This window comes from Lepisma saccharinum, chromosome 20 (genome assembly GCF_977018435.1).
Source record: "Lepisma saccharinum chromosome 20, izLepSacc3.1, whole genome shotgun sequence".
In the NCBI taxonomy this organism is placed as follows: domain Eukaryota; kingdom Metazoa; phylum Arthropoda; class Insecta; order Zygentoma; family Lepismatidae; genus Lepisma; species Lepisma saccharinum.
In genome coordinates, this window is record NC_139248.1 from 52,850,324 (window position 1) to 52,859,017 (window position 8,694).

Genomic DNA, 8,694 nt, shown 5'->3' on the forward strand with positions numbered 1-8,694 from the left:
TATTCTTCCAATTTTAAATAACAATTAGGTTCTTACTATGGCAAACAGAAGGAAAATGCACTATCTCTGTTTCGTCTGTGGTATATTAGCAGAAGGTAAACCACAGTATGTGTTCGAAAAATGCATTCTCGTAGGGATATCCATGAATATGCTACCTGTACGCGGAACAATTTCGATTTACCCCATCATTCTACCATGGCCTAGAAATCATCTTTCTCCTTTTTGGCTCCCAAAGCATGGAATGCATTGCCTGCAAATATTGCATGCATAAAGAACCCTGTAAATTTCAGAGGTAAAGTAAATCCTGGTTTACATTGGTCGAGTAGACGGGAGAGTAGCTGGAGCAAGTAGGGTAAAGCGATCTACTCTCCCCGTGTAAACAACTGGGAAGAGTACTGGAGCCAGTACTCGCTCCAGTAGTCAGTGACAGTCGAGTGGCTGTCCATGGAGGGCAGTAACTCGACCGAGTAAACGCTTTCTGAGGACAGTATAGAGTCTGCATCCTGAAAAAAGCTCCAATGGTACCTGTGTTGTAGTTGAAGAGATGAGACTTGATGTAATTGGCGTAGGAGAAATAAAATTAAAAATAAGGAATTTACATTCAATCAAGAATGATCGAAAATAGAAAAATCAAAGAAATTAGTTTTTTTTCTTCAGACATGTCCTTGTGCATTGTATTCATTTCTCGTGGGAAAAAAGTGTGTAAACCGTTTCAGAATTTTATTTTTTAAATCGACGTCGTCAATGGGTTCATTGTGTGAAAGGAGCACCAAACAGCTGCAGCTACTACAGGGTGGCTAAAAAACGAGCAGAAATGAAATTCCCTGACTTTTCCAGGTTTTCCAGGACAAAAATTACATTTTTCCCTGACAATTACAAACTAAACTAAATCGATGTTTTTGCAAATGGAAATAACAAACTGAGGCCGTGTCCGGATTGGCAAGCGCTCCGTCCCGTTCTCTCCCGTTGCTCTCGCGTGCCGTCGAAGTCACATCCAAGTCGTCCGAATCTACATGTCCCCTTGTAGTACGGTTGTCACTTTTCTCACCAGGTGTCAGCCCGAACTTCACCCACCGCGCTCTGGGGTGCAGGCGCATCGCACAGAAGCAGAAGGCAGACGCCAAACAAACATGACAATGATTTCTACCTATTTACTACTACTACTCGTATTAAAAATGTAACATGCTATTTCATCATTTACAATTTTTCTACATTCAGTATTATCGATAAAATGTTAAAGTATAACTGAGTTTTATATCCTCTAATCAGTAAATGTTGTCTGTACAAAGTTAAAGTTAGAATATGGCAGCCAAGCGCAGCGTCACAGCGAGTTCAAGCGTGCATCTGTCGCGCCTCTCTGCTCTCCCCTCCGACTCCACGTCTGCCGCGAATTCGGACAACGGAGGTTGGCTGAGTCCCCGGATGGAACAGTGCTAGAAGTGACATCTGCTGCCGATTCGGACGCGGCCTGATATAGATCCAGGTATGGATTTGTTAAGTACCAATATTATGTTCAATGAAAATGACTTAATTTCTCTATTGTCTATGATCTGAATTAAAACTGCAAAATAGTGATTTTGGAAAATTATTACAATTCACAAGCTAGTGAAGGATTACTGAATTTTATCATACGCAGTAAATTTAAAATAAAATACTTGATTATTTTTAAAGTTACGACTAAATGAGATTAGAGTGAAGAGTGATTGACTAAGAAATACAGTTTTGTAATTTATCAGTCTCCTCATACATTCTCGGTATTATATGTTGATATTTCCACTGAGGTTTGGAGCTCTCTGCTTGCAAAAACCATGATTGCGGACTCATTTTTCTCTGTAAAGCAAACAACTTAACTATTGCATATAAGTGAAAGAATTGAATTGTACACTGGCGAACTTTAAAAAAGGTCTCCCTCCTCTCAGTTAGATTGGAAGCAACAAACAAAAACCGATATTGAATTGGAAACACTCCAGCTTCAATGCCGAAACTCTATGCAAGATAAGGAAGAGCTGCACAGTTGTCAGTCATGAACACCATACAGAAGAGCAATGTTAACCATGAGTCATCAAGGAATTAGCACAGAGTTTCTTTCTGTGGTCATTCGGCTTCGGAAGAAATATTTGTTGTCCATTTTGAGCTTTCAAGAAATCAGGTTCTGAGCTGGCGATTTATTTCCTTCATGAATGAAAATAGGTTGTTCATTTTTTTCGTTTATTTTCTCTCTTTTGTCATTAACTCTAAAACAAATATAAAAAGAAAACGAGCAAAGAAGGCAGTTTCTTTCGGCACGTGACAGGCATATGTGGTAAAAAAAAAAAAGGTAAAGTGTTCCCCTGTGCATAGCACCACGCCATTAAGGCGTATAGGGGGTGTGGGGGTTACGCCCCACACTTTCTTGATCCGGTCATAAGTGGGGGTGATGTGATCAGTATCACGCCCCTGACCGCCTTTACCCCCCAGGGTTTCCCCCAGGTACCCATGTTATTCGACGCTGGGTAGGCGCCGGGGCCGCTTTGCTATTTTTACGACCATATTATATCCCTCTTGTTTACTTTCAACGATAAGGATGAATGTTGGGAGTGACCAGAAAAAATGAACGAACACAATAAGCTCTTAAATATTACCCACGCTTCGAAAATAGATTCCGGCCCCAGTGGCAGAGTGGTTATCACATCACAGTACGACGCCAGGCGTCCCACATTCGAATCCTGGCCTGGGCATGGATTTGTGAGTGTCCATTCATCAATTTCATCATATCGTCACTAATCCCCATATTTGATTGATTGAGTTTGTGTTTGAAGTCCACTTTATGCACAGTAAGGCTAATTGGGACTGGACCTACAGTTTAAAGTGGGATCCGAACCACTATGTGCCTCCACCGGGTATCGAACCCGGGAACCCTTGTTCACAAGGTAACCACTGCGCCATCGGGGAGGCCTCCCCCATATTTGCAACTTAGCCAAAAGTGGCACAAGAAGCGAAGTAAAATAAAGCAAATCAATCAATCGAACATAGGGTCTCCGGTTTCATAGAGCAGTATGCAAAGCAGTCAGTAATGAAGACCCTCAAAATTGAAATAATAAGTGGAACAAAAACCTGATATTAGAATATTTTAAGAGTTTAGGCAGATTAACAGTTCACGTCAACCTACAACAATTTCACCTGTATTGTGTGATATACAGTTCTGCCCTAATATAATTGAACGTGCTCTTGCGATAATAGTTACACATTTCAGTCTTGCAACACACAACCTCGACTCGGCACGATATGTGCATTTCCTTGCCCCTTTTCTGTATTTTTCTATTTAGGATGTATTACGTTGCCTTTTTGCCTCTTGGTTAATCCGTGGCGATGAGAATGATTGACCAATTGATAACATGGATGCGATGGGGCAAACATGCCTTAATCATGGTTCGAACTTAAGACCTCTGTCTTCAAAGCACGTTACAATCTGCCACGTGTGTCTTTTCATCTCCAGTCACCATTAATTTCAAGAGGTAGAAAACGACGTTACTCAGACAAATTGTATAAATAATTTCCATGACCATAAACATTTGTTGAGAGAAATCCATACCCTCGTAATGTTGTAAGTAAACGTCGACCTAGTTGATGTCCCAGGAACCCTTCCTTGCATGAAAATCACACTGTGTCCACAGGATTTACGACTGAACGCTTACTAAAGTAGTAGAAATGTGCATCCCCATTTCCATTAATCGTTCACTCTTCGTATATTTTGAGGTCAGCTAATTCGAACATACGACCCTAAGACAAAAAATCTGCAGTGTCAACAAAGTAATTACTGTATATTTATATATTTTATTTTTGGTAATGGAATATTTTTCTCTTCAGATTCTTATTTATGTTTGATTTGGTTTATTTTACTTCGCTTTTCTGCCACTTTTGGCTAAACGCAACGATGAGGATGAGCGATGAAATTGATGATGGGACAGTCACAATGAACACTGAATGAACACAATGCCAAAGCGGTGTTTAAGCAAGCTGTGTTAACCACTCTACCACGGAGGCCGGAATCCTTTTTAGTTAGGAGAAATCATTTCTTGACAGCAAAATAAGAACAGTTAATATGCGTCACGTCAGAGTTATAATATTTTACATTTCTAACAATCAATTGGGATTTACGCTTAACAATTTTTTTTGTCTACATAAAAACTTCCACACAGTTAAGATTGTTTACACTAAGGACAACAGCGTTAAAGTCTATGCTTTAAGGAATGATTAAGCACACTATGATGACGGAAAATAATAATTCACATGACTATATTGATGCATTACATCGGTGAAACATTAATTTTCGTTCAGGAAGAAATATTGAAAAATGCAGGGACACAATGACCAATTGATTTATTTATTTTACTTCGCTTTTCTTCCACTTTTGAGGAATCACATAGATAAGAATGAAAGGTGTGTTAAGACGAAATTGTGAAACGTAGGACTCAGCCCAAACTTCACAGACCATTATACTGGCCTTGTCTCTAGATGCCAGATCCTTGTTAGTCTGCAAAATATACTTCATTTTCACAATGACGTAAGCATTCGTAGAATAAATTTGTATATCATTCTCCCCCCCTCCCCCCAAGAAACGTGAGCTAAACTAGTGCGCATTCTGTGATATGTTTCATTACTTCTCAGGAATCACTCGTGGCCTTCAACTAGTTTATCCTGAAAAAACTGCAGGTTAGGATGTTAACAGATATTTCGATTCAGCCATTTTCGTATCAATTTAAAAACAGGTTACACCTCTAATTTGGTAAACTAACTTAATATTTAATGTAAGAATATACTTTTATGCTTTGTTTATAAATGCTTTGTGATTGTTTTTCTAACAAGAGTCATATACGAAGTTCTATGGGTTTACCTGTTCCCTTTTCTATAAGGGTTAAAAGTTTTATAGTTCAACTACAAAAGGCCATAACTATATAGAGAAGTCCAAATATGAATATATATATATCTGTATCTGTGAAACTATAAGTTGGATGTATAAACCTACTGTAAAAGGGTCTAAGTTCAGTTCTTGCTTAAGTTTGTGATGAAATAAACCTTTATATGTTTCGTTAATTTTGAGTTGTCAATGAACTTAACTGGTCAACTACGTCATAGCCCACTAAGTGCTAGTTTTCTTTTCCTGAACCCTGAGTAAATTAAGAGTCTCATGCCACCGCTGGAGAAAAAGGTTAGCATTATGGGTAGACTTTTAACACTTAGCTAAGTTATCGGTCATCCCCCGAGTGTTGCATGTTTTTGGTGCCATAACGAGGGGCCCGATACGGAAATAAATATAACCGAGTGTTGCACATAGGGTTAAAATAGTGGGATGCGCAACACTGGTATCACAGATCCCACTTGCTCTGCAACGTATTCAGTCTAGCTCTTCAGCTTGAGTGTCTTCCGCGCAATAGACATCCCAGTTGGCGAATCTGCGGATCCAAGTTTGTCTGCATAGTAATTGCACCCGATCAAGTCCATACCTGCTAATGGATGTATTATTTTGTCTGTATATTACAAGTTAAATAACTGTTTTCTTGCAAGCATGCAGTTGTGCCTGAATAGAACCTGTCTCAGTGGAACTATATTCTACGTGCATATTTGGATCTACATATGCAAAAACCTGCTGCAAAGTTGACTTGACGCAGAGCTTAGATTAAATAGTTTACAAATGAGATTTTTTATGGTCTCTAAGTGGAGCAGCTTAGAGAGATAAAATTAGAAGTGAAGAAATCTAAAATAAGTGGAAGGTTGAAGCAATGCTGGAAGAAATTTAAAAAAAATATCAGTCAAAGTGGAATGAACATGTTCTGAGGATGCAAGATAGCCATTTATCTCAAAAATTAAATTACAGGCAAAAAGGAAAAAATAAATTTAGGAAGACCATATCGCCGATGGAATGATGAATTTGTTGTAGTCGCAGAACGGGCTTTGGTTACCCAGACCTGCAAGAGGAAGAAGAATATTCTGGTTTATAAACAAAGTTCTGGTATAGGTAACTTGTCAGGGGTGGCACCAGGGGTGCTTGCACACCCCTATTCAGAATCTATGTTGAAAACATTAACTCTTACAGTGCCATATGTTGTAGTCACATTGAGTGCCCGAATGTTAGGTATTGTAGTGAGGCCGTTGTGCAACGAATTCAAAGGTGGTCAGTCAATCGTCAGGTAAGTAGGTCCCCTCGAACGACCAAGACCAGGCGTCGCTGCCTAAAATGTCAGATAGTTATTTGCCTCGACAATTCACTCAGTACCTTCAGGACATGAGAAACTGCATCTCAGAGTTCAGGTAAAGGTCTACATCTAAATTTAGCTTACATACCTATGGATTCCTAAATCTATATTCATGCATAATAACCACACTACGGTACTGGACTTACCCATCGTGATCACACCCACGTTCCACTGACCAGTGATAACGCGCATGCGGTTCACGATGGAAGAGGCACCAAAACAACTGACAAACTTGTGGGTCAACAGGACATCCACCCCACTGACCAGTGGCGGTGGGACACCCTGTTAAACGAGAAGTCCGTCAATCCACAAAATAATTTATATATATATATATTTCTCGTGAAATTCTAGCCTGATTTGATATATCACATCACCCCCTTCTCTTTGAAATTTTTGCATTGAATTCAATATGGCGGTCAACACTATGCCGGACCTGGGCTTGACACACACAGCTAAAGATTTCCCTGTGCCTAACCTATGTCTTTCATGACCAGGATAACTCATTTACATTTTGTAGTGGGTGTTAAAAGACACTTGACTCGTCAAAGTTCATGTAATGAGGCTTTTATCAGTCACATAGTTACACATATTATTTTGTATCTTCTGATCCCATTGCAGTCCCAGAATGATTTTTTGGTATGTTGTATAGTATGGCATGAGGGACAAAATACATTTTTTTCACTATTTTTGGTGATGACATGTTTTGAGATATTCAGGGTCAAAGGTCAAGGTTACGTGACAAAGTTATATTTGTATCCAAACGTAGACTTGTTAGATATCACTGGAAAGCTTATTCAATTCCCTGTACAATAAGCTTTATGGGAGCTTCCTAGGCAAAATAGGGGCGGAGTTACAGCACATTTAGTATAGCTAAGTGGGCTCAAAAACGGCAATTTCTGCTAACTTTGACCTTGAATAATTTAACAATTAGAAGACAAACTAAGTTTCATGCATCGTTTCAACTCCCCAAATTTCATGGAAATCGGAGATGGTCAGGTTGGAAATTGCACATATTTGTGTTGATTTGGCATGGAATGACTCTTATCAGTCTCCTCATACATTCTCGGTATTATATGTTGATATTTCCACTGAGGTTTGGAACCCTCTGCTTGCAAGAACCAGGAGTGCGGACTCATTTTTCAATGCATAAAGCTACTTCTCTCTTCTCTGTAAAGCAAACAACTTAACTCTTGCATATAAGTAAAACAATTGAATCGAACAAAAATATTTCCTTACATTATCAATGGGATTTCTGCTTCAGTACAGTATATCCAAGTGAAGTACTGTGGTGACGAAAATGGTATGTAGGTATTAGAAATTTAACGCAAGAAATTTATAGAATAGCAATATATAGGTATCTGATTTAGCTAACCACACATTAAAACAGGAACACTGTTAATAACAACTTCTGAAAGTTCATATACAAGGGGCGTTCTGAAAAAAGCTCCAATGGTGCCTATACGCAGCACTAGTGGTCGTAGAGTGCCACACACACATGCAGGCAGGAAGAAGTAGCATGTAGCTGTAATCTGGTACAGTTGCAATGCAGCCGTTTTAGGACAGTTCTAGGTTAAAGATTGCAGCTCTCATAGTCTCCCACCGACTGCGATGTAGCCTACATTGCATGCTCAGAATTTGGCACAGAGCCACCAGCAATCGTGTGAGGTGTGCAGACCGGAAGTCGTGAGTGATGGTATGGTTAGACGAAGGTGCAGACAATTCACAGAAGGCCAATCGAATGTGCACAACCCCATACAGCTGAATACACACGGGCCCTTTGCATCACTTCAGGTGAGAGATTCTGGACCACTCCCGTACAGCCCTGGCCTTGAATGTACAGACTTTCATCTCTTTAACTGAAGAGGTTTCTGGCAGGGCAAGGATTTGACAGCTACACTGCGGTAGAGATAGTCCCAGTCTTTGCTGTCAGACATATATGCCATGGTCATACAAAATTTAGTGCCATTCTACGACAAATGCCAGAACAACGGTGGTGATTATGCCGGAAATTAGGTTAGGACTCACTGTTACTAATGCAATAAATTACAACTGATATTCTTGTTTCATTTATGCCTAATCGGTAGGGACCTGGATATTTTGTTATTTTTTTTCAAATTGGTGTATTTTCTTATTTTTTATTTTTTACTATACGGTGTTATTTTTCCCAAAATTCACCTTTTCATTTTAGCTCATTTTCTGGCAAATATCTGAAATTATACCTTCATGGTGTTTTTAAACTACTGTTTCAAATTGTAAGTCACATGGCTTATGCCTCTTCGTGACAGTTTGATATCTTGAAAGTTGTTTTGGGAAAGTTATTTTCCATACCCCTTTTTTAATTTTAAGGTAAGGATTTTAGATAATTGAATTTTCCATGTATATACTGAAGGGTGCATAATGACGACCATAAATGGCGTTGCACCCAAAAAATTAAAATCAATCAATCTCACGTGACAGATAC